The sequence below is a fragment of the Dendrobates tinctorius genome, unplaced genomic scaffold, assembly GCF_039654945.1.
Source record: "Dendrobates tinctorius isolate UK_male_01 unplaced genomic scaffold, ASM3965494v1 ptg000350l, whole genome shotgun sequence".
NCBI lineage: Eukaryota > Metazoa > Chordata > Amphibia > Anura > Dendrobatidae > Dendrobates > Dendrobates tinctorius.
Window position 1 is genome coordinate 2916148 of NW_027362016.1, and position 26432 is coordinate 2942579.

Below are 26432 nucleotides of genomic sequence, written 5' to 3' on the forward strand. Positions count from 1 at the left end.
CGATATTTAATAAACAAAAACTTAACAAGTAGGTAATCATAGTTTAAAAAATGTGAAATGCCCATGTCATTCTGACATGTTTCAGCACATTTTGGGACAAATGGTCTCACTTTTAACAATCAATAAAATATTTTCTCTAAATTTTTGTCTCTTTTTTGCTCCAATTGTTTGCATCTCATAAAAAATAAAACTTGATGTAACATTATGCATGCAAATTGTGTTTTATGTGCGACCATGACCTATTCTAGAAGCACAGGGTCAGAATTATACTGGTGCATGGAGACAAACTGAAAATGTAAAAATTCAATGGCAAAATTGCTGTCTTTTTCTACTCATTCACAAATAGTTAATGAATGTTATTAAATATGTACAGCAAAATGGAAGGCGTTTCAAATAGAAATCATGCTTCAAAAAACAGTCAAATGAAAAATTATAATATATCCCTCCAGGTGTGACACTTGACATTTGCAGAGTGTCAAACCCCCCAGAAAATGTATAGATATGGCCGAAATAGCTCAGTTGGGAGAGCGTTAGACTGAAGATCTAAAGGTCCCTGGTCCAATCCCGGGTTTCGGCAAAATGCTTTTTCTTCACCGTTTACATTTTAAGGAGATATTAAACAAAGCACATGGACTGATCATGATCAAAAGGCCTAAAAATCTTAACTATCTACAGAAAACAAAATGTTAAAAATTTGAGAAACGGTAACTTTTTCCTTTTGAACACATGAATGTTTTTTAGTAATTTTTCCTCTATTTTGTTTTATTTCAGATTGACTTAGCTGTAAGAGGATTAAAAGGTAACCTGATAGCTGAAACAGACAGCACTTATCAGACACTAGCTGAATGATTATAGTCAGCTTGTTTGACTTTGAAACACTGAGGCATTACTGAGACAAATGTCCTTAAAAAATATGCTGTGGACAAAGTCAAAAAGGCAAAAAACACAAGCTCCACACAGGTCCGTCATCTTTAATTTGAAATATAGGAGGTTTCTACTTTAATGGTGAGACAAAGCATCTACATATTTGACATTGCTCCAGTGAGTAGAGCCCACTTAAAAATGTATGGGTTGCTTGTCTCTGCAAGCAAAAGCTGGGCACTAAACTGGCATACTTGCAATGCTGGATGGTTCAGAGTGAAAACACCTATAGGCTGACAATAGTAATTGCAGGTGTTGATTAACTCATTGTGCAAAATAATTTCTAAAATGTGGTCACTTTGGGAGGTTTTCTGCTGTTTTGGTACTCTGCAAATTTCATCTGCAAGGTATTCCTGCAAAATCTGCATTGCAAAACCCAAATAGGGCTCTTCCTTTCAAAGCCCTGCTGTGTGGCCAAACAGTAGTTTCTGAAGAAATGTGGTGCATCACCGCATTTGTGAGAAATCTAACATTTCTAATATCCAAACAAAATAAATGGAGGTTTAAAAATTAATGCAGACGAAAAGTACGCATATAAAAAATGTTATTTATTGACTTTTTTGGGGTGGTGTGACAAGTTTTTAATCACAAGGAATGGTAACATTTCTGCTGACTAGCATGGAAGGAGTTAAGTTCCAATTGCATATCGAAGCGGTCTAAGGCGAGCGGTCTAATACCGAGCGGTCTAAGGCGCTGCGTTCAGGTCGCAGTCTCCCCTGGAGGCGTGGGTTCAAATCCCACTTCTGACATCAATATTTAATTTCAAGAAACTTTATCTTCATTTATTGATTAGATGAGGTCAAACAAAACTTAGTAATGTGGTTTTGAAAAATTTCCTGAGAGTCTTTGGAGTGAATCTGAATTTGTCCTCTCAAAAAAGAACTCTAGGAACATCAAACATATTTTTTGTGCATATGTCTGTTGTTCTTTTGGCACTAGAAAAATCCTTTGGACAGTCAATGAGGAGGGACTATTTCACCTCTTTGTGTTCTCTGTCCCTATTAGGGTAGGGAATCAACCTTCTACAGTGCTGTCATGAAATATATCTAGAAACGGATTTGCTGGTAAGTCTACTTTCATAGTTTTCACCTCATACATCAATAGACCATAACGATACTTAATAAACAAAAACTTAACAAGTAGGTAATCATAGTTTAAAAAATGTGAAATGCCCATGTCATTCTGACATGTTTCAGCACATTTTGGGACAAATGGTCTCACTTTTAACATTAACAATCAATAAAATATTTTCTCTAAATTTTTGTCTCTTTTTTGCTCCAATTGTTTGCATCTCATAAAAAATAAAACTTGATGTAACATTATGCATGCAAATTGTGTTTTATGTGCGACCATGACCTATTCTAGAAGCACAGGGTCAGAATTATACTGGTGCATGGAGACAAACTGAAAATGTAAAAATTCAATGGCAAAATTGCTGTCTTTTTCTACTCATTCACAAATAGTTAATGAATGTTATTAAATATGTACAGCAAAATGGAAGGCGTTTCAAATAGAAATCATGCTTCAAAAAACAGTCAAATGAAAAATTATAATATATCCCTCCAGGTGTGACACTTGACATTTGCAGAGTGTCAAACCCCCCAGAAAATGTATAGATATGGCCGAAATAGCTCAGTTGGGAGAGCGTTAGACTGAAGATCTAAAGGTCCCGGGTTTCGGCAAAATGCTTTTTCTTCACCATTTACATTTTAAGGAGATATTAAACAAAGCACATGGACTGATCATGATCAAAAGGCCTAAAAATCTTAACTATCTACAGAAAACAAAATGTTAAAAATTTGAGAAACGGTAACTTTTTCCTTTTGAACACATGAATGTTTTTTAGTAATTTTTCCTCTATTTTGTTTTATTTCAGATTGACTTAGCTGTAAGAGGATTAAAAGGTAACCTGATAGCTGAAACAGACAGCACTTATCAGACACTAGCTGAATGATTATAGTCAGCTTGTTTGACTTTGAAACACTGAGGCATTACTGAGACAAATGTCCTTAAAAAATATGCTGTGGACAAAGTCAAAAAGGCAAAAAACACAAGCTCCACACAGGTCCGTCATCTTTAATTTGAAATATAGGAGGTTTCTACTTTAATGGTGAGACATAGCATCTACATATTTGACATTGCTCCAGTGAGTAGAGCCCACTTAAAAATGTATGGGTTGCTTGCCTCTGCAAGCAAAAGCTGGGCACTAAACTGGCATACTTGCAATGCTGGATGGTTCAGAGTGAAAACACCTATAGGCTGACAATAGTAATTGCAGGTGTTGATTAACTCATTGTGCAAAATAATTTCTAAAATGTGGTCACTTTGGGAGGTTTTCTGCTATTTTGGTACTCTGCAAATTTCATCTGCAAGGTATTCCTGCAAAATCTGCATTGCAAAACCCAAATAGGGCTCTTCCTTTCAAAGCCCTGCTGTGTGGCCAAACAGTAGTTTCTGAAGAAATGTGGTGCATCACCGTATTTGTGAGAAATCTAACATTTCTAATATCCAAACAAAATAAATGGAGGTTTAAAAATTAATGCAGACGAAAAGTACGCATATAAAAAATGTTATTTATTGACTTTTTTGGGGTGGTGTGACAAGTTTGTAATCACAAGGAATGGTAACATTTCTGCTGACTAGCATGGAAGGAGTTAAGTTCCAATTTCATATCGAAGTCAGGATGGCCGAGCGGTCTAAGGCGCTGCGTTCAGGTCGCAGTCTCCCCTGGAGGCGTGGGTTCAAATCCCACTTCTGACATCAACATTTAATTTCAAGTAACTTTATCTTCATGTAATGTGGTTTTGAAAAATTTCCTGAGAGTCTTTGGAGTGAATCTGAATTTGTCCTCTCAAAAAAGAACTCTAGGAACATCAAACAGATTTTTTGTGCATATGTCTGTTGTTCTTTTGGCACTAGAAAAATCCTTTGGACAGTCAATGAGGAGGGACTATTTCACCTCTTTGTGTTCTCTGTCCCTATTAGGGTAGGGAATCAACCTTCTACAGTGCTGTCATGAAATATATCTAGAAACGGATTTGCTGGTAAGTCTACTTTCATAGTTTTCACCTCATACATCAATAGACCATAACGATACTTAATAAACAAAAACTTAACAAGTAGGTAATCATAGTTTAAAAAATGTGAAATGCCCATGTCATTCTGACATGTTTCAGCACATTTTGGGACAAATGGTCTCACTTTTAACAATCAATAAAATATTTTCTCTAAATTTTTGTTTCTTTTTTGCTCCAATTGTTTGCATCTCATAAAAAATAAAACTTGATGTAACATTATGCATGCAAATTGTGTTTTATGTGCGACCATGACCTATTCTAGAAGCACAGGGTCAGAATTATACTGGTGCATGGAGACAAACTGAAAATGTAAAAATTCAATGGCAAAATTGCTGTCTTTTTCTACTCATTCACAAATAGTTAATGAATGTTATTAAATATGTACAGCAAAATGGAAGGCGTTTCAAATAGAAATCATGCTTCAAAAAACAGTCAAATGAAAAATTATAATATATCCCTCCAGGTGTGACACTTGACATTTGCAGAGTGTCAAACCGCCCAGAAAATGTATAGATATGGCCGAAATATCTCAGTTGGGAGAGCGTTAGACTGAAGATCTAAAGGTCCCTAGTCCAATCCCGGGTTTCGGCAAAATGCTTTTTCTTCACCGTTTACATTTTAAGGAGATATTAAACAAAGCACATGGACTGATCATGATCAAAAGGCCTAAAAATCTTAACTATCTACAGAAAACAAAATGTTAAAAATTTGAGAAACGGTAACTTTTTCCTTTTGAACACATGAATGTTTTTTAGTAATTTTTCCTCTATTTTGTTTTATTTCAGATTGACTTAGCTGTAAGAGGATTAAAAGGTAACCTGATAGCTGAAACAGACAGCACTTATCAGACACTAGCTGAATGATTATAGTCAGCTTGTTTGACTTTGAAACACTGAGGCATTACTGAGACAAATGTCCTTAAAAAATATGCTGTGGACAAAGTCAAAAAGGCAAAAAACACAAGCTCCACACAGGTCCGTCATCTTTAATTTGAAATATAGGAGGTTTCTACTTTAATGGTGAGACAAAGCATCTACATATTTGACATTGCTCCAGTGAGTAGAGCCCACTTAAAAATGTATGGGTTGCTTGTCTCTGCAAGCAAAAGCTGGGCACTAAACTGGCATACTTGCAATGCTGGATGGTTCAGAGTGAAAACACCTATAGGCTGACAATAGTAATTGCAGGTGTTGATTAACTCATTGTGCAAAATAATTTCTAAAATGTGGTCACTTTGGGAGGTTTTCTGCTGTTTTGGTACTCTGCAAATTTCATCTGCAAGGTATTCCTGCAAAATCTGCATTGCAAAACCCAAATAGGGCTCTTCCTTTCAAAGCCCTGCTGTGTGGCCAAACAGTAGTTTCTGAAGAAATGTGGTGCATCACCGCATTTGTGAGAAATCTAACATTTCTAATATCCAAACAAAATAAATGGAGGTTTAAAAATTAATGCAGACGAAAAGTACGCATATAAAAAATGTTATTTATTGACTTTTTTGGGGTGGTGTGACAAGTTTTTAATCACAAGGAATGGTAACATTTCTGCTGACTAGCATGGAAGGAGTTAAGTTCCAATTGCATATCGAAGTCAAGATGGCAGAGTGGTCTAAGGCGCTGCGCTTAGGTTGCAGTTTCCCCTGGAGGCGTGGGTTCAAATCCCACTTCTGACATCAACATTTAATTTCAAGAAACTTTATCTTCATGTAATGTGGTTTTGAAAAATTTCCTGAGAGTCTTTGGAGTGAATCTGAATTTGTCCTCTCAAAAAAGAACTCTAGGAACATCAAACAGATTTTTGTGCATATGTCTGTTGTTCTTTTGGCACTAGAAAAATCCTTTGGACAGTCAATGAGGAGGGACTATTTCACCTCTTTGTGTTCTCTGTCCCTATTAGGGTAGGGAATCAACCTTCTACAGTGCTGTCATGAAATATATCTAGAAACGGATTTGCTGGTAAGTCTACTTTCATAGTTTTCACCTCATACATCAATAGACCATAACGATACTTAATAAACAAAAACTTAACAAGTAGGTAATCATAGTTTAAAAAATGTGAAATGCCCATGTCATTCTGACATGTTTCAGCACATTTTGGGACAAATGGTCTCACTTTTAACAATCAATAAAATATTTTCTCTAAATTTTTGTTTCTTTTTTGCTCCAATTGTTTGCATCTCATAAAAAATAAAACTTGATGTAACATTATGCATGCAAATTGTGTTTTATGTGCGACCATGACCTATTCTAGAAGCACAGGGTCAGAATTATACTGGTGCATGGAGACAAACTGAAAATGTAAAAATTCAATGGCAAAATTGCTGTCTTTTTCTACTCATTCACAAATAGTTAATGAATGTTATTAAATATGTACAGCAAAATGGAAGGCGTTTCAAATAGAAATCATGCTTCAAAAAACAGTCAAATGAAAAATTATAATATATCCCTCCAGGTGTGACACTTGACATTTGCAGAGTGTCAAACCCCCCAGAAAATGTATAGATATGGCCGAAATAGCTCAGTTGGGAGAGCGTTAGACTGAAGATCTAAAGGTCCCTGGTCCAATCCCGGGTTTCGGCAAAATGCTTTTTCTTCACCGTTTACATTTTAAGGAGATATTAAACAAAGCACATGGACTGATCATGATCAAAAGGCCTAAAAATCTTAACTATCTACAGAAAACAAAATGTTAAAAATTTGAGAAACGGTAACTTTTTCCTTTTGAACACATGAATGTTTTTTAGTAATTTTTCCTCTATTTTGTTTTATTTCAGATTGACTTAGCTGTAAGAGGATTAAAAGGTAACCTGATAGCTGAAACAGACAGCACTTATCAGACACTAGCTGAATGATTATAGTCAGCTTGTTTGACTTTGAAACACTGAGGCATTACTGAGACAAATGTCCTTAAAAAATATGCTGTGGACAAAGTCAAAAAGGCAAAAAACACAAGCTCCACACAGGTCCGTCATCTTTAATTTGAAATATAGGAGGTTTCTACTTTAATGGTGAGACAAAGCATCTACATATTTGACATTGCTCCAGTGAGTAGAGCCCACTTAAAAATGTATGGGTTGCTTGTCTCTGCAAGCAAAAGCTGGGCACTAAACTGGCATACTTGCAATGCTGGATGGTTCAGAGTGAAAACACCTATAGGCTGACAATAGTAATTGCAGGTGTTGATTAACTCATTGTGCAAAATAATTTCTAAAATGTGGTCACTTTGGGAGGTTTTCTGCTGTTTTGGTACTCTGCAAATTTCATCTGCAAGGTATTCCTGCAAAATCTGCATTGCAAAACCCAAATAGGGCTCTTCCTTTCAAAGCCCTGCTGTGTGGCCAAACAGTAGTTTCTGAAGAAATGTGGTGCATCACCGCATTTGTGAGAAATCTAACATTTCTAATATCCAAACAAAATAAATGGAGGTTTAAAAATTAATGCAGACGAAAAGTACGCATATAAAAAATGTTATTTATTGACTTTTTTGGGGTGGTGTGACAAGTTTTTAATCACAAGGAATGGTAACATTTCTGCTGACTAGCATGGAAGGAGTTAAGTTCCAATTGCATATCGAAGCGGTCTAAGGCGAGCGGTCTAAGGCGCTGCGTTCAGGTCGCAGTCTCCCCTGGAGGCGTGGGTTCAAATCCCACTTCTGACATCAATATTTAATTTCAAGAAACTTTATCTTCATTTATTGATTAGATGAGGTCAAACAAAACTTAGTAATGTGGTTTTGAAAAATTTCCTGAGAGTCTTTGGAGTGAATCTGAATTTGTCCTCTCAAAAAAGAACTCTAGGAACATCAAACAGATTTTTTGTGCATATGTCTGTTGTTCTTTTGGCACTAGAAAAATCCTTTGGACAGTCAATGAGGAGGGACTATTTCACCTCTTTGTGTTCTCTGTCCCTATTAGGGTAGGGAATCAACCTTCTACAGTGCTGTCATGAAATATATCTAGAAACGGATTTGCTGGTAAGTCTACTTTCATAGTTTTCACCTCATACATCAATAGACCATAACGATACTTAATAAACAAAAACTTAACAAGTAGGTAATCATAGTTTAAAAAATGTGAAATGCCCATGTCATTCTGACATGTTTCAGCACATTTTGGGACAAATGGTCTCACTTTTAACATTAACAATCAATAAAATATTTTCTCTAAATTTTTGTCTCTTTTTTGCTCCAATTGTTTGCATCTCATAAAAAATAAAACTTGATGTAACATTATGCATGCAAATTGTGTTTTATGTGCGACCATGACCTATTCTAGAAGCACAGGGTCAGAATTATACTGGTGCATGGAGACAAACTGAAAATGTAAAAATTCAATGGCAAAATTGCTGTCTTTTTCTACTCATTCACAAATAGTTAATGAATGTTATTAAATATGTACAGCAAAATGGAAGGCGTTTCAAATAGAAATCATGCTTCAAAAAACAGTCAAATGAAAAATTATAATATATCCCTCCAGGTGTGACACTTGACATTTGCAGAGTGTCAAACCCCCCAGAAAATGTATAGATATGGCCGAAATAGCTCAGTTGGGAGAGCGTTAGACTGAAGATCTAAAGGTCCCGGGTTTCGGCAAAATGCTATTTCTTCACCATTTACATTTTAAGGAGATATTAAACAAAGCACATGGACTGATCATGATCAAAAGGCCTAAAAATCTTAACTATCTACAGAAAACAAAATGTTAAAAATTTGAGAAACGGTAACTTTTTCCTTTTGAACACATGAATGTTTTTTAGTAATTTTTCCTCTATTTTGTTTTATTTCAGATTGACTTAGCTGTAAGAGGATTAAAAGGTAACCTGATAGCTGAAACAGACAGCACTTATCAGACACTAGCTGAATGATTATAGTCAGCTTGTTTGACTTTGAAACACTGAGGCATTACTGAGACAAATGTCCTTAAAAAATATGCTGTGGACAAAGTCAAAAAGGCAAAAAACACAAGCTCCACACAGGTCCGTCATCTTTAATTTGAAATATAGGAGGTTTCTACTTTAATGGTGAGACATAGCATCTACATATTTGACATTGCTCCAGTGAGTAGAGCCCACTTAAAAATGTATGGGTTGCTTGCCTCTGCAAGCAAAAGCTGGGCACTAAACTGGCATACTTGCAATGCTGGATGGTTCAGAGTGAAAACACCTATAGGCTGACAATAGTAATTGCAGGTGTTGATTAACTCATTGTGCAAAATAATTTCTAAAATGTGGTCACTTTGGGAGGTTTTCTGCTATTTTGGTACTCTGCAAATTTCATCTGCAAGGTATTCCTGCAAAATCTGCATTGCAAAACCCAAATAGGGCTCTTCCTTTCAAAGCCCTGCTGTGTGGCCAAACAGTAGTTTCTGAAGAAATGTGGTGCATCACCGTATTTGTGAGAAATCTAACATTTCTAATATCCAAACAAAATAAATGGAGGTTTAAAAATTAATGCAGACGAAAAGTACGCATATAAAAAATGTTATTTATTGACTTTTTTGGGGTGGTGTGACAAGTTTGTAATCACAAGGAATGGTAACATTTCTGCTGACTAGCATGGAAGGAGTTAAGTTCCAATTTCATATCGAAGTCAGGATGGCCGAGCGGTCTAAGGCGCTGCGTTCAGGTCGCAGTCTCCCCTGGAGGCGTGGGTTCAAATCCCACTTCTGACATCAACATTTAATTTCAAGTAACTTTATCTTCATGTAATGTGGTTTTGAAAAATTTCCTGAGAGTCTTTGGAGTGAATCTGAATTTGTCCTCTCAAAAAAGAACTCTAGGAACATCAAACAGATTTTTTGTGCATATGTCTGTTGTTCTTTTGGCACTAGAAAAATCCTTTGGACAGTCAATGAGGAGGGACTATTTCACCTCTTTGTGTTCTCTGTCCCTATTAGGGTAGGGAATCAACCTTCTACAGTGCTGTCATGAAATATATCTAGAAACGGATTTGCTGGTAAGTCTACTTTCATAGTTTTCACTTCATACATCAATAGACCATAACGATACTTAATAAACAAAAACTTAACAAGTAGGTAATCATAGTTTAAAAAATGTGAAATGCCCATGTCATTCTGACATGTTTCAGCACATTTTGGGACAAATGGTCTCACTTTTAACAATCAATAAAATATTTTCTCTAAATTTTTGTCTATTTTTTGCTCCAATTGTTTGCATCTCATAAAAAATAAAACTTGATGTAACATTATGCATGCAAATTGTGTTTTATGTGCGACCATGACCTATTCTAGAAGCACAGGGTCAGAATTATACTGGTGCATGGAGACAAACTGAAAATGTAAAAATTCAATGGCAAAATTGCTGTCTTTTTCTACTCATTCACAAATAGTTAATGAATGTTATTAAATATGTACAGCAAAATGGAAGGCGTTTCAAATAGAAATCATGCTTCAAAAAACAGTCAAATGAAAAATTATAATATATCCCTCCAGGTGTGACACTTGACATTTGCAGAGTGTCAAACCCCCCAGAAAATGTATAGAAATGGCCGAAATAGCTCAGTTGGGAGAGCGTTAGACTGAAGATCTAAAGGTCCCTGGTCCAATCCCGGGTTTCGGCAAAATGCTTTTTCTTCACCGTTTACATTTTAAGGAGATATTAAACAAAGCACATGGACTGATAATGATCAAAAGGCCTAAAAATCTTAACTATCTACAGAAAACAAAATGTTAAAAATTTGAGAAACGGTAACTTTTTCCTTTTGAACACATGAATGTTTTTTAGTAATTTTTCCTCTATTTTGTTTTATTTCAGATTGACTTAGCTGTAAGAGGATTAAAAGGTAACCTGATAGCTGAAACAGACAGCACTTATCAGACACTAGCTGAATGATTATAGTCAGCTTGTTTGACTTTGAAACACTGAGGCATTACTGAGACAAATGTCCTTAAAAAATATGCTGTGGACAAAGTCAAAAAGGCAAAAAACACAAGCTGAACACAGGTCCGTCATCTTTAATTTGAAATATAGGAGGTTTCTACTTTAATGGTGAGACAAAGCATCTACATATTTGACATTGCTCCAGTGAGTAGAGCCCACTTAAAAATGTATGGGTTGCTTGTCTCTGCAAGCAAAAGCTGGGCACTAAACTGGCATACTTGCAATGCTGGATGGTTCAGAGTGAAAACACCTATAGGCTGACAATAGTAATTGCAGGTGTTGATTAACTCATTGTGCAAAATAATTTCTAAAATGTGGTCACTTTGGGAGGTTTTCTGCTGTTTTGGTACTCTGCAAATTTCATCTGCAAGGTATTCCTGCAAAATCTGCATTGCAAAACCCAAATAGGGCTCTTCCTTTCAAAGCCCTGCTGTGTGGCCAAACAGTAGTTTCTGAAGAAATGTGGTGCATCACCGCATTTGTGAGAAATCTAACATTTCTAATATCCAAACAAAATAAATGGAGGTTTAAAAATTAATGCAGACGAAAAGTACGCATATAAAAAATGTTATTTATTGACTTTTTTGGGGTGTGTGACAAGTTTTTAATCACAAGGAATGGTAACATTTCTGCTGACTAGCATGGAAGGAGTTAAGTTCCAATTGCATATCGAAGCGGTCTAAGGCGAGCGGTCTAAGGCGCTGCGTTCATGTCGCAGTCTCCCCTCGAGGCTTGGGTTCCAATCCCACTTCTGACATCAACATTTAATTTCAAGAATCTTTATTTTCATTTATTGATTAGATGAGGTCAAACAAAACTTAGTAATGTGGTTTTGAAAAATTTCCTGAGAGTCTTTGGAGTGAATCTGAATTTGTCCTCTCAAAAAACAACTCTAGGAACATCAAACAGATTTTTTGTGCATATGTCTGTTGTTCTTTTGGCACTAGAAAAATCCTTTGGACAGTCAATGAGGAGGGACTATTTCACCTCTTTGTGTTCTCTGTCCCTATTAGGGTAGGGAATCAACCTTCTACAGTGCTGTCATGAAATATATCTAGAAACGGATTTGCTGGTAAGTCTACTTTCATAGTTTTCACCTCATACATCAATAGACCATAACGATACTTAATAAACAAAAACTTAACAAGTAGGTAATCATAGTTTAAAAAATGTGAAATGCCCATGTCATTCTGACATGTTTCAGCACATTATGGGACAAATGGTCTCACTTTTAACAATCAATAAAATATTTTCTCTAAATTTTTGTCTCTTTTTTGCTCCAATTGTTTGCATCTCATAAAAAATAAAACTTGATGTAACATTATGCATGCAAATTGTGTTTTATGTGCGACCATGACCTATTCTAGAAGCACAGGGTCAGAATTATACTGGTGCATGGAGACAAACTGAAAATGTAAAAATTCAATGGCAAAATTGCTGTCTTTTTCTACTCATTCACAAATAGTTAATGAATGTTATTAAATATGTACAGCAAAATGGAAGGCGTTTCAAATAGAAATCATGCTTCAAAAAACAGTCAAATGAAAAATTATAATATATCCCTCCAGGTGTGACACTTGACATTTGCAGAGTGTCAAACCCCCCAGAAAATGTATAGATATGGCCGAAATAGCTCAGTTGGGAGAGCGTTAGACTGAAGATCTAAAGGTCCCGGGTTTCGGCAAAATGCTTTTTCTTCACCGTTTACATTTTAAGGAGATATTAAACAAAGCACATGGACTGATCATGATCAAAAGGCCTAAAAATCTTAACTATCTACAGAAAACAAAATGTTAAAAATTTGAGAAACGGTAACTTTTTCCTTTTGAACACATGAATGTTTTTTAGTAATTTTTCCTCTATTTTGTTTTATTTCAGATTGACTTAGCTGTAAGAGGATTAAAAGGTAACCTGATAGCTGAAACAGACAGCACTTATCAGACACTAGCTGAATGATTATAGTCAGCTTGTTTGACTTTGAAACACTGAGGCATTACTGAGACAAATGTCCTTAAAAAATATGCTGTGGACAAAGTCAAAAAGGCAAAAAAACACAAGCTCCACACAGGTCCGTCATCTTTAATTTGAAATATAGGAGGTTTCTACTTTAATGGTGAGACAAAGCATCTACATATTTGACATTGCTCCAGTGAGTAGAGCCCACTTAAAAATGTATGGGTTGCTTGTCTCTGCAAGCAAAAGCTGGGCACTAAACTGGCATACTTGCAATGCTGGATGGTTCAGAGTGAAAACACCTATAGGCTGACAATAGTAATTGCAGGTGTTGATTAACTCATTGTGCAAAATAATTTCTAAAATGTGGTCACTTTGGGAGGTTTTCTGCTGTTTTGGTACTCTGCAAATTTCATCTGCAAGGTATTCCTGCAAAATCTGCATTGCAAAACCCAAATAGGGCTCTTCCTTTCAAAGCCCTGCTGTGTGGCCAAACAGTAGTTTCTGAAGAAATGTGGTGCATCACCGCATTTGTGAGAAATCTAACATTTCTAATATCCAAACAAAATAAATGGAGGTTTAAAAATTAATGCAGACGAAAAGTATGCATATAAAAAATGTTATTTATTGACTTTTTTGGGGTGGTGTGACAAGTTTGTAATCACAAGGAATGGTAACATTTCTGCTGACTAGCATGGAAGGAGTTAAGTTCCAATTGCATATCGAAGTAAGGATGGCCGAGTGGTCTAAGGCGCAGCGTTCAGGTCACAGTCTCCCCTGGAGGTGTGGGTTCAAATCCCACTTCTGACATCAACATTTAATTTCAAGAAACTTTATCTTCATTTATTGATTAGATGAGGTCAAACAAAACTTAGTAATGTGGTTTTGAAAAATTTCCTGAGAGTCTTTGGAGTGAATCTGAATTTGTCCTCTCAAAAAAGAACTCTAGGAACATCAAACAGATTTTTTGTGCATATGTCTGTTGTTCTTTTGGCACTAGAAAAATCCTTTGGACAGTCAATGAGGAGGGACTATTTCACCTCTTTGTGTTCTCTGTCCCTATTAGGGTAGGGAATCAACCTTCTACAGTGCTGTCATGAAATATATCTAGAAACGGATTTGCTGGTAAGTCTACTTTCATAGTTTTCACCTCATACATCAATAGACCATAACGATACTTAATAAACAAAAACTTAACAAGTTGGTAATCATAGTTTAAAAAATGTGAAATGCCCATGTCATTCTGACATGTTTCAGCACATTTTGGGACAAATGGTCTCACTTTTAACAATCAATAAAATATTTTCTCTAAATTTTTGTCTCTTTTTTGCTCCAATTGTTTGCATCTCATAAAAAATAAAACTTGATGTAACATTATGCATGCAAATTGTGTTTTATGTGCGACCATGACCTATTCTAGAAGCACAGGGTCAGAATTATACTGGTGCGTGGAGACAAACTGAAAATGTAAAAATTCAATGGCAAAATTGCTGTCTTTTTCTACTCATTCACAAATAGTTAATGAATGTTATTAAATATGTACAGCAAAATGGAAGGCGTTTCAAATAGAAATCATGCTTCAAAAAACAGTCAAATGAAAAATTATAATATATCCCTCCAGGTGTGACACTTGACATTTGCAGAGTGTCAAACCCCCCAGAAAATGTATAGATATGGCCGAAATAGCTCAGTTGGGAGAGCGTTAGACTGAAGATCTAAAGGTCCCGGGTTTCGGCAAAATGCTTTTTCTTCACCATTTACATTTTAAGGAGATATTAAACAAAGCACATGGACTGATCATGATCAAAAGGCCTAAAAATCTTAACTATCTACAGAAAACAAAATGTTAAAAATTTGAGAAACGGTAACTTTTTCCTTTTGAACACATGAATGTTTTTTAGTAATTTTTCCTCTATTTTGTTTTATTTCAGATTGACTTAGCTGTAAGAGGATTAAAAGGTAACCTGATAGCTGAAACAGACAGCACTTATCAGACACTAGCTGAATGATTATAGTCAGCTTGTTTGACTTTGAAACACTGAGGCATTACTGAGACAAATGTCCTTAAAAAATATGCTGTGGACAACGTCAAAAAGGCAAAAAACACAAGCTCCACACAGGTCCGTCATCTTTAATTTGAAATATAGGAGGTTTCTACTTTAATGGTGAGACAAAGCATCTACATATTTGATATTGCTCCAGTGAGTAGAGCCCACTTAAAAATGTATGGGTTGCTTGCCTCTGCAAGCAAAAGCTGGGCACTAAACTGGCATACTTGCAATGCTGGATGGTTCAGAGTGAAAACACCTATAGGCTGACAATAGTAATTGCAGGTGTTGATTAACTCATTGTGCAAAATAATTTCTAAAATGTGGTCACTTTGGGAGGTTTTCTGCTGTTTTGGTACTCTGCAAATTTCATCTGCAAGGTATTCCTGCAAAATCTGCATTGCAAAACCCAAATAGGGCTCTTCCTTTCAAAGCCCTGCTGTGTGGCCAAACAGTAGTTTCTGAAGAAATGTGGTGCATCACCGTATTTGTGAGAAATCTAACATTTCTAATATCCAAACAAAATAAATGGAGGTTTAAAAATTAATGCAGACGAAAAGTACGCATATAAAAAATGTTATTTATTGACTTTTTTGGGGTGGTGTGACAAGTTTGTAATCACAAGGAATGGTAACATTTCTGCTGACTAGCATGGAAGGAGTTAATTTCCAATTGCATATCGAAGTCAGGATGGCCGAGCGGTCTAAGGCGCTGCGTTCAGGTCGCAGTCTCCCCTGGAGGCGTGGGTTCAAATCCCACTTCTGACATCAACATTTAATTTCAAGTAACTTTATCTTCATTTATTGATTAGATGAGGTCAAACAAAACTTAGTAATGTGGTTTTGAAAAATTTCCTGAGAGTCTTTGGAGTGAATCTGAATTTGTCCTCTCAAAAAAGAACTCTAGGAACATCAAACAGATTTTTTGTGCATATGTCTGTTGTTCTTTTGGCACTAGAAAAATCCTTTGGACAGTCAATGAGGAGGGACTATTTCACCTCTTTTTGTTCTCTGTCCCTATTAGGGTAGGGAATCAACCTTCTACAGTGCTGTCATGAAATATATCTAGAAACGGATTTGCTAGTAAGTCTACTTTCATAGTTTTCACCTCATACATCAATAGACCATAACGATACTTAATAAACAAAAACTTAACAAGTTGGTAATCATAGTTTAAAAAATGTGAAATGCCCATGTCATTCTGACATGTTTCAGCACATTTTGGGACAAATGGTCTCACTTTTAACAATCAATAAAATATTTTCTCTAAATTTTTGTCTCTTTTTTGCTCCAATTGTTTGCATCTCATAAAAAATAAAACTTGATGTAACATTATGCATGCAAATTGTGTTTTATGTGTGACCATGACCTATTCTAGAAGCACAGGGTCAGAATTATACTGGTGCATGGAGACAAACTGAAAATGTAAAAATTCAATGGCAAAATTGCTGTCTTTTTCTACTCATTCACAAATAGTTAATGAATGTTATTAAATATGTACAGCAAAATGGAAGGCGTTTCAAATAGAAATCATGCTTCAAAAAACAGTCAAATGAAAAATTATAATATATCCCTCCAGGTGTGACACTTGACATTTGCAGAGTGTCAAACCCCCCAGAAAATGTATAGATATGGCTGAAATAGCTCAGTTGGGAGAGCGTTAGACTGAAGATCTAAAGGTCCCTGGTCCAATCCCGGGTTTCGGCAAAATGCTTTTTCTTCACCGTTTACATTTTAAGGAGATATTAAACAAAGCACATGGACTGATCATGATCAAAAGGCCTAAAAATCTTAACTATCTACAGAAAACAAAATGTTAAAAATTTGAGAAACGGTAACTTTTTCCTTTTGAACACATGAATGTTTTTTAGTAATTTTTCCTCTATTTTGTTTTATTTCAGATTGACTTAGCTGTAAGAGGATTAAAAGGTAACCTGATAGCTGAAACAGACAGCACTTATCAGACACTAGCTGAATGATTATAGTCAGCTTGTTTGACTTTGAAACACTGAGGCATTACTGAGACAAATGTCCTTAAAAAATATGCTGTGGACAACGTCAAAAAGGCAAAAAACACAAGCTCCACACAGGTCCGTCATCTTTAATTTGAAATATAGGAGGTTTCTACTTTAATGGTGAGACAAAGCATCTACATATTTGACATTGCTCCAGTGAGTAGAGCCCACTTAAAAATGTATGGGTTGCTTGCCTCTGCAAGCAAAAGCTGGGCACTAAACTGGCATACTTGCAATGCTGGATGGTTCAGAGTGAAAACACCTATAGGCTGACAATAGTAATTGCAGGTGTTGATTAACTCATTGTGCAAAATAATTTCTAAAATGTGGTCACTTTGGGAGGTTTTCTGCTGTTTTGGTACTCTGCAAATTTCATCTGCAAGGTATTCCTGCAAAATCTGCATTGCAAAACCCAAATAGGGCTCTTCCTTTCAAAGCCCTGCTGTGTGGCCAAACAGTAGTTTCTGAAGAAATGTGGTGCATCACCGTATTTGTGAGAAATCTAACATTTCTAATATCCAAACAAAATAAATGGAGGTTTAAAAATTAATGCAGACGAAAAGTACGCATATAAAAAATGTTATTTATTGACTTTTTTGGGGTGGTGTGACAAGTTTGTAATCACAAGGAATGGTGACATTTCTCCTGACTAGCATGGAAGGAGTTAAGTTCCAATTGCATATCGAAGTCAGGATGGCCGAGCGGTCTAAGGCGCTGCGTTCAGGTCGCAGTCTCCCCTGGAGGCGTTGGTTCAAATCCGACTTCTGACATCAACATTTAATTTCAAGTAACTTCATCTTCATGTAATGTGGTTTTGAAAAATTTCCTGAGAGTCTTTGGAGTGAATCTGAATTTGTCCTCTCAAAAAAGAACTCTAGGAACATCAAACAGATTTTTTGTGCATATGTCTGTTGTTCTTTTGGCACTAGAAAAATCCTTTGGACAGTCAATGAGGAGGGACTATTTCACCTCTTTGTGTTCTCTGTCCCTATTAGGGTAGGGAATCAACCTTCTACAGTGCTGTCATGAAATATATCTAGAAACGGATTTGCTGGTAAGTCTACTTTCATAGTTTTCACCTCATACATCAATAGACCATAACGATACTTAATAAACAAAAACTTAACAAGTTGGTAATCATAGTTTAAAAAATGTGAAATGCCCATGTCATTCTGACATGTTTCAGCACATTTTGGGACAAATGGTCTCACTTTTAACAATCAATAAAATATTTTCTCTAAATTTTTGTCTCTTTTTTGCTCCAATTGTTTGCATCTCATAAAAAATAAAACTTGATGTAACATTATGCATGCAAATTGTGTTTTATGTGCGACCATGACCTATTCTAGAAGCACAGGGTCAGAATTATACTGGTGCGTGGAGACAAACTGAAAATGTAAAAATTCAATGGCAAAATTGCTGTCTTTTTCTACTCATTCACAAATAGTTAATGAATGTTATTAAATATGTACAGCAAAATGGAAGGCGTTTCAAATAGAAATCATGCTTCAAAAAACAGTCAAATGAAAAATTATAATATATCCCTCCAGGTGTGACACTTGACATTTGCAGAGTGTCAAACCCCCCAGAAAATGTATAGATATGGCCGAAATAGCTCAGTTGGGAGAGCGTTAGACTGAAGATCTCAAGGTCCCGGGTTTCGGCAAAATGCTTTTTCTTCACCATTTACATTTTAAGGAGATATTAAACAAAGCACATGGACTGATCATGATCAAAAGGCCTAAAAATCTTAACTATCTACAGAAAACAAAATGTTAAAAATTTGAGAAACGGTAACTTTTTCCTTTTGAACACATGAATGTTTTTTAGTAATTTTTCCTCTATTTTGTTTTATTTCAGATTGACTTAGCTGTAAGAGGATTAAAAGGTAACCTGATAGCTGAAACAGACAGCACTTATCAGACACTAGCTGAATGATTATAGTCAGCTTGTTTGACTTTGAAACACTGAGGCATTACTGAGACAAATGTCCTTAAAAAATATGCTGTGGACAACGTCAAAAAGTCAAAAAACACAAGCTCCACACAGGTCCGTCATCTTTAATTTGAAATATAGGAGGTTTCTACTTTAATGGTGAGACAAAGCATCTACATATTTGACATTGCTCCAGTGAGTAGAGCCCACTTAAAAATGTATGGGTTGCTTGCCTCTGCAAGCAAAAGCTGGGCACTAAACTGGCATACTTGCAATGCTGGATGGTTCAGAGTGAAAACACCTATAGGCTGACAATAGTAATTGCAGGTGTTGATTAACTCATTGTGCAAAATAATTTCTAAAATGTGGTCACTTTGGGAGGTTTTCTGCTGTTTTGGTACTCTGCAAATTTCATCTGCAAGGTATTCCTGCAAAATCTGCATTGCAAAACCCAAATAGGGCTCTTCCTTTCAAAGCCCTGCTGTGTGGCCAAACAGTAGTTTCTGAAGAAATGTGGTGCATCACCGTATTTGTGAGAAATCTAACATTTCTAATATCCAAACAAAATAAATGGAGGTTTAAAAATTAATGCAGACGAAAAGTACGCATATAAAAAATGTTATTTATTGACTTTTTTGAGGTGGTGTGACAAGTTTGTAATCACAAGGAATGGTAACATTTCTGCTGACTAGCATGGAAGGAGTTAAGTTCCAATTGCATATCGAAGTCAGGATGGCCGAGCGGTCTAAGGCGCTGCGTTCAGGTCGCAGTCTCCCCTGGAGGCGTGGGTTCAAATCCCACTTCTGACATCAACATTTAATTTCAAGAAACTTTATCTTCATTTATTGATTAGATGAGGCCAAACAAAACTTAGTAATGTGGTTTTGAAAAATTTCCTGAGAGTCTTTGGAGTGAATCTGAATTTGTCCTCTCAAAAAAGAACTCTAGGAACATCAAACACATTTTTTGTGCATATGTCTGTTGTTCTTTTGGCACTAGAAAAATCCTTTGGACAGTCAATGAGGAGGGACTATTTCACCTCTTTGTGTTCTCTGTCCCTATTAGGGTAGGGAATCAACCTTCTACAGTGCTGTCATGAAATATATCTAGAAACGGATTTGCTGGTAAGTCTACTTTCATAGTTTTCACCTCATACATCAATAGACCATAACGATACTTAATAAACAAAAACTTAACAAGTAGGTAATCATAGTTTAAAAAATGTGAAATGCCCATGTCATTCTGACATGTTTCAGCACATTTTGGGACAAATGGTCTCACTTTTAACAATCAATAAAATATTTTCTCTAAATTTTTGTCTCTTTTTTGCTCCAATTGTTTGCATCTCATAAAAAATAAAACTTGATGTAACATTATGCATGCAAATTGTGTTTTATGTGCGACCATGACCTATTCTAGAAGCACAGGGTCAGAATTATACTGGTGCATGGAGACAAACTGAAAATGTAAAAATTCAATGGCAAAATTGCTGTCTTTTTCTACTCATTCACAAATAGTCAATGAATGTTATTAAATATGTACAGCAAAATGGAAGGCGTTTCAAATAGAAATCATGCTTCAAAAAACAGTCAAATGAAAAATTATAATATATCCCTCCAGGTGTGACACTTGACATTTGCAGAGTGTCAAACCCCCCAGAAAATGTATAGATATGGCCGAAATAGCTCAGTTGGGAGAGCGTTAGACTGAAGATCTAAAGGTCCCTAGTCCAATCCCGGGTTTCGGCAAAATGCTTTTTCTTCACCGTTTACATTTTAAGGAGATATTAAACAAAGCACATGGACTGATCATGATCAAAAGGCCTAAAAATCTTAACTATCTACAGAAAACAAAATGTTAAAAATTTGAGAAACGGTAACTTTTTCCTTTTGAACACATGAATGTTTTTTAGTAATTTTTCCTCTATTTTGTTTTATTTCAGATTGACTTAGCTGTAAGAGGATTAAAAGGTAACCTGATAGCTGAAACAGACAGCACTTATCAGACACTAGCTGAATGATTATAGTCAGCTTGTTTGACTTTGAAACACTGAGGCATTACTGAGACAAATGTCCTTAAAAAATATGCTGTGGACAAAGTCAAAAAGGCAAAAAACACAAGCTCCACACAGGTCCGTCATCTTTAATTTGAAATATAGGAGGTTTCTACTTTAATGGTGAGACAAAGCATCTACATATTTGACATTGCTCCAGTGAGTAGAGCCCACTTAAAAATGTATGGGTTGCTTGTCTCTGCAAGCAAAAGCTGGGCACTAAACTGGCATACTTGCAATGCTGGATGGTTCAGAGTGAAAACACCTATAGGCTGACAATAGTAATTGCAGGTGTTGATTAACTCATTGTGCAAAATAATTTCTAAAATGTGGTCACTTTGGGAGGTTTTCTGCTGTTTTGGTACTCTGCAAATTTCATCTGCAAGGTATTCCTGCAAAATCTGCATTGCAAAACCCAAATAGGGCTCTTCCTTTCAAAGCCCTGCTGTGTGGCCAAACAGTAGTTTCTGAAGAAATGTGGTGCATCACCGCATTTGTGAGAAATCTAACATTTCTAATATCCAAACAAAATAAATGGAGGTTTAAAAATTAATGCAGACGAAAAGTACGCATATAAAAAATGTTATTTATTGACTTTTTTGGGGTGGTGTGACAAGTTTGTAATCACAAGGAATGGTAACATTTCTGCTGACTAGCATGGAAGGAGTTAAGTTCCAATTGCATATCAAAGTCAGGATGGCCGAGCGGTCTAAGGCGCAGCGTTCAGGTCGCAGTCTCCCATGGAGGCGTGGGTTCAAATCCCACTTCTGACATCAACATTTAATTTCAAGAAACTTTATCTTCATTTATTGATTAGATGAGGTCAAACAAAACTTAGTAATGTGGTTTTGAAAAATTTCCTGAGAGTCTTTGGAGTGAATCTGAATTTGTCCTCTCAAAAAAGAACTCTAGGAACATCAAACACATTTTTTGTGCATATGTCTGTTGTTCTTTTGGCACTAGAAAAATCCTTTGGACAGTCAACGAGGAGGGACTATTTCACCTCTTTGTGTTCTCTGTCCCTATTAGGGTAGGGAATCAACCTTCTACAGTGCTGTCATGAAATATATCTAGAAACGGATTTGCTGGTAAGTCTACTTTCATAGTTTTCACCTCATACATCAATAGACCATAACGATACTTAATAAACAAAAACTTAACAAGTAGGTAATCATAGTTTAAAAAATGTGAAATGCCCATGTCATTCTGACATGTTTCAGCACATTTTGGGACAAATGGTCTCACTTTTAACAATCAATAAAATATTTTCTCTAAATTTTTGTCTCTTTTTTGCTCCAATTGTTTGCATCTCATAAAAAATAAAACTTGATGTAACATTATGCATGCAAATTGTGTTTTATGTGCGACCATGACCTATTCTAGAAGCACAGGGTCAGAATTATACTGGTGCATGGAGACAAACTGAAAATGTAAAAATTCAATGGCAAAATTGCTGTCTTTTTCTACTCATTCACAAATAGTCAATGAATGTTATTAAATATGTACAGCAAAATGGAAGGCGTTTCAAATAGAAATCATGCTTCAAAAAACAGTCAAATGAAAAATTATAATATATCCCTCCAGGTGTGACACTTGACATTTGCAGAGTGTCAAACCCCCCAGAAAATGTATAGATATGGCCGAAATAGCTCAGTTGGGAGAGCGTTAGACTGAAGATCTAAAGGTCCCTAGTCCAATCCCGGGTTTCGGCAAAATGCTTTTTCTTCACCGTTTACATTTTAAGGAGATATTAAACAAAGCACATGGACTGATCATGATCAAAAGGCCTAAAAATCTTAACTATCTACAGAAAACAAAATGTTAAAAATTTGAGAAACGGTAACTTTTTCCTTTTGAACACATGAATGTTTTTTAGTAATTTTTCCTCTATTTTGTTTTATTTCAGATTGACTTAGCTGTAAGAGGATTAAAAGGTAACCTGATAGCTGAAACAGACAGCACTTATCAGACACTAGCTGAATGATTATAGTCAGCTTGTTTGACTTTGAAACACTGAGGCATTACTGAGACAAATGTCCTTAAAAAATATGCTGTGGACAAAGTCAAAAAGGCAAAAAACACAAGCTCCACACAGGTCCGTCATCTTTAATTTGAAATATAGGAGGTTTCTACTTTAATGGTGAGACAAAGCATCTACATATTTGACATTGCTCCAGTGAGTAGAGCCCACTTAAAAATGTATGGGTTGCTTGTCTCTGCAAGCAAAAGCTGGGCACTAAACTGGCATACTTGCAATGCTGGATGGTTCAGAGTGAAAACACCTATAGGCTGACAATAGTAATTGCAGGTGTTGATTAACTCATTGTGCAAAATAATTTCTAAAATGTGGTCACTTTGGGAGGTTTTCTGCTGTTTTGGTACTCTGCAAATTTCATCTGCAAGGTATTCCTGCAAAATCTGCATTGCAAAACCCAAATAGGGCTCTTCCTTTCAAAGCCCTGCTGTGTGGCCAAACAGTAGTTTCTGAAGAAATGTGGTGCATCACCGCATTTGTGAGAAATCTAACATTTCTAATATCCAAACAAAATAAATGGAGGTTTAAAAATTAATGCAGACGAAAAGTACGCATATAAAAAATGTTATTTATTGACTTTTTTGGGGTGGTGTGACAAGTTTGTAATCACAAGGAATGGTAACATTTCTGCTGACTAGCATGGAAGGAGTTAAGTTCCAATTGCATATCAAAGTCAGGATGGCCGAGCGGTCTAAGGCGCAGCGTTCATGTCGCAGTCTCCCCTGGAGGCGTGGGTTCAAATCCCACTTCTGACATCAACATTTAATTTGCAGAAACTTTATCTTCATTTATTGATGTGGTTTTGAAAAATTTCCTGAGAGTCTTTGGAGTGAATCTGAATTTGTCCTCTCAAAATAGAACTCTAGGAACATCAAACACATTTTTTGTGCATATGTCTGTTGTTCTTTTGGCACTAGAAAAATCCTTTGGACAGTCAATGAGGAGGGACTATTTCACCTCTTTGTGTTCTCTGTCCCTATTAGGGTAGGGAATCAACCTTCTACAGTGCTGTCATGAAATATATCTAGAAACGGATTTGCTGGTAAGTCTACTTTCATAGTTTTCACCTCATACATCAATAGACCATAACGATACTTAATAAACAAAAACTTAACAAGTAGGTAATCATAGTTTAAAAAATGTGAAATGCCCATGTCATTCTGACATGTTTCAGCACATTTTGGGACAAATGGTCTCACTTTTAACAATCAATAAAATATTTTCTCTAAATTTTTGTCTCTTTTTTGCTCCAATTGTTTGCATCTCATAAAAAATAAAACTTGATGTAACATTATGCATGCAAATTGTGTTTTATGTGCGACCATGACCTATTCTAGAAGCACAGGGTCAGAATTATACTGGTGCATGGAGACAAACTGAAAATGTAAAAATTCAATGGCAAAATTGCTGTCTTTTTCTACTCATTCACAAATAGTCAATGAATGTTATTAAATATGTACAGCAAAATGGAAGGCGTTTCAAATAGAAATCATGCTTCAAAAAACAGTCAAATGAAAAATTATAATATATCCCTCCAGGTGTGACACTTGACATTTGCAGAGTGTCAAACCCCCCAAAAAATGTATAGATATGGCCGAAATAGCTCAGTTGGGAGAGCGTTAGACTGAAGATCTAAAGGTCCCTAGTCCAATCCCGGGTTTCGGCAAAATGCTTTTTCTTCACCGTTTACATTTTAAGGAGATATTAAACAAAGCACATGGACTGATCATGATCAAAAGGCCTAAAAATCTTAACTATCTACAGAAAACAAAATGTTAAAAATTTGAGAAACGGTAACTTTTTCCTTTTGAACACATGAATGTTTTTTAGTAATTTTTCCTCTATTTTGTTTTATTTCAGATTGACTTAGCTGTAAGAGGATTAAAAGGTAACCTGATAGCTGAAACAGACAGCACTTATCAGACACTAGCTGAATGATTATAGTCAGCTTGTTTGACTTTGAAACACTGAGGCATTCCTGAGACAAATGTCCTTAAAAAATATGCTGTGGACAAAGTCAAAAAGGCAAAAAACACAAGCTCCACACAGGTCCGTCATCTTTAATTTGAAATATAGGAGGTTTCTACTTTAATGGTGAGACAAAGCATCTACATATTTGACATTGCTCCAGTGAGTAGAGCCCACTTAAAAATGTATGGGTTGCTTGTCTCTGCAAGCAAAAGCTGGGCACTAAACTGGCATACTTGCAATGCTGGATGGTTCAGAGTGAAAACACCTATAGGCTGACAATAGTAATTGCAGGTGTTGATTAACTCATTGTGCAAAATAATTTCTAAAATGTGGTCACTTTGGGAGGTTTTCTGCTGTTTTGGTACTCTGCAAATTTCATCTGCAAGGTATTCCTGCAAAATCTGCATTGCAAAACCCAAATAGGGCTCTTCCTTTCAAAGCCCTGCTGTGTGGCCAAACAGTAGTTTCTGAAGAAATGTGGTGCATCACCGCATTTGTGAGAAATCTAACATTTCTAATATCCAAACAAAATAAATGGAGGTTTAAAAATTAATGCAGACGAAAAGTACGCATATAAAAAATGTTATTTATTGACTTTTTTGGGGTGGTGTGACAAGTTTTTAATCACAAGGAATGGTAACATTTCTGCTGACTAGCATGGAAGGAGTTAAGTTCCAATTTCATATCGAAGTCAGGATGGCCAAGCGGTCTAAGGCGCTGCGTTCAGGTCGCAGTCTCCCCTGGAGGCGTGTGTTCAAATCCCACTTCTGACATCAACATTTAATTTCAAGAAACTTTATCTTCATGTAATGTGGTTTTGAAAAATTTCCCGAGAGTCTTTGGAGTGAATCTGAATTTGTCCTCTCAAAAAAGAACTCTAGGAACATCAAACAGATTTTTTGTGCATATGTCTGTTGTTCTTTTGGCACTAGAAAAATCCTTTGGACAGTCAATGAGGAGAGACTATTTCACCTCTTTGTGTTCTCTGTCCCTATTAGGGTAGGGAATCAACCTTCTACAGTGCTGTCATGAAATATATCTAGAAACGGATTTGCTGGTAAGTCTACTTTCATAGTTTTCACCTCACACATCAATAGACCATAACGATATTTAATAAACAAAAACTTAACAAGTAGGTAATCATAGTTTAAAAAATGTGAAATGCCCATGTCATTCTGACATGTTTCAGCACATTTTGGGACAAATGGTCTCACTTTTAACAATCAATAAAATATTTTCTCTAAATTTTTGTCTCTTTTTTGCTCCAATTGTTTGCATCTCATAAAAAATAAAACTTGATGTAACATTATGCATGCAAATTGTGTTTTATGTGCGACCATGACCTATTCTAGAAGCACAGGGTCAGAATTATACTGGTGCATGGAGACAAACTGAAAATGTAAAAATTCAATGGCAAAATTGCTGTCTTTTTCTACTCATTCACAAATAGTTAATGAATGTTATTAAATATGTACAGCAAAATGGAAGGCGTTTCAAATAGAAATCATGCTTCAAAAAACAGTCAAATGAAA

At 35.9% G+C, this 26432-nt stretch overlaps 10 non-coding genes across 10 annotated transcripts; all 10 read left to right on the forward strand.

Moving 5' to 3' along the window:
* Positions 1-504: 504 nt before the first annotated feature.
* Positions 505-577, forward strand: TRNAF-GAA (transfer RNA phenylalanine (anticodon GAA)). Its single transcript has one exon. It is a non-coding gene; the product is annotated as a tRNA-Phe (tRNA).
* A 3021-nt stretch (positions 578-3598) lies between these two features.
* On the forward strand, positions 3599-3681 carry TRNAL-CAG (transfer RNA leucine (anticodon CAG)). Its single transcript has one exon. It is a non-coding gene; the product is annotated as a tRNA-Leu (tRNA).
* A 1903-nt stretch (positions 3682-5584) lies between these two features.
* Positions 5585-5667, forward strand: TRNAL-UAG (transfer RNA leucine (anticodon UAG)). Its single transcript has one exon. It is a non-coding gene; the product is annotated as a tRNA-Leu (tRNA).
* An 834-nt stretch (positions 5668-6501) lies between these two features.
* TRNAF-GAA (transfer RNA phenylalanine (anticodon GAA)) lies at positions 6502-6574 on the forward strand. The gene has a single exon. It is a non-coding gene; the product is annotated as a tRNA-Phe (tRNA).
* Positions 6575-9580: 3006 nt separating this feature from the next.
* TRNAL-CAG (transfer RNA leucine (anticodon CAG)) lies at positions 9581-9663 on the forward strand. The gene has a single exon. It is a non-coding gene; the product is annotated as a tRNA-Leu (tRNA).
* An 835-nt stretch (positions 9664-10498) lies between these two features.
* Positions 10499-10571, forward strand: TRNAF-GAA (transfer RNA phenylalanine (anticodon GAA)). Its single transcript has one exon. It is a non-coding gene; the product is annotated as a tRNA-Phe (tRNA).
* Positions 10572-15576: 5005 nt separating this feature from the next.
* TRNAL-CAG (transfer RNA leucine (anticodon CAG)) lies at positions 15577-15659 on the forward strand. The gene has a single exon. It is a non-coding gene; the product is annotated as a tRNA-Leu (tRNA).
* A 1934-nt stretch (positions 15660-17593) lies between these two features.
* On the forward strand, positions 17594-17676 carry TRNAL-CAG (transfer RNA leucine (anticodon CAG)). Its single transcript has one exon. It is a non-coding gene; the product is annotated as a tRNA-Leu (tRNA).
* Positions 17677-19567: 1891 nt separating this feature from the next.
* Positions 19568-19650, forward strand: TRNAL-CAG (transfer RNA leucine (anticodon CAG)). The gene has a single exon. It is a non-coding gene; the product is annotated as a tRNA-Leu (tRNA).
* Positions 19651-23601: 3951 nt separating this feature from the next.
* TRNAM-CAU (transfer RNA methionine (anticodon CAU)) lies at positions 23602-23684 on the forward strand. Its single transcript has one exon. It is a non-coding gene; the product is annotated as a tRNA-Met (tRNA).
* Positions 23685-26432: the final 2748 nt, after the last annotated feature.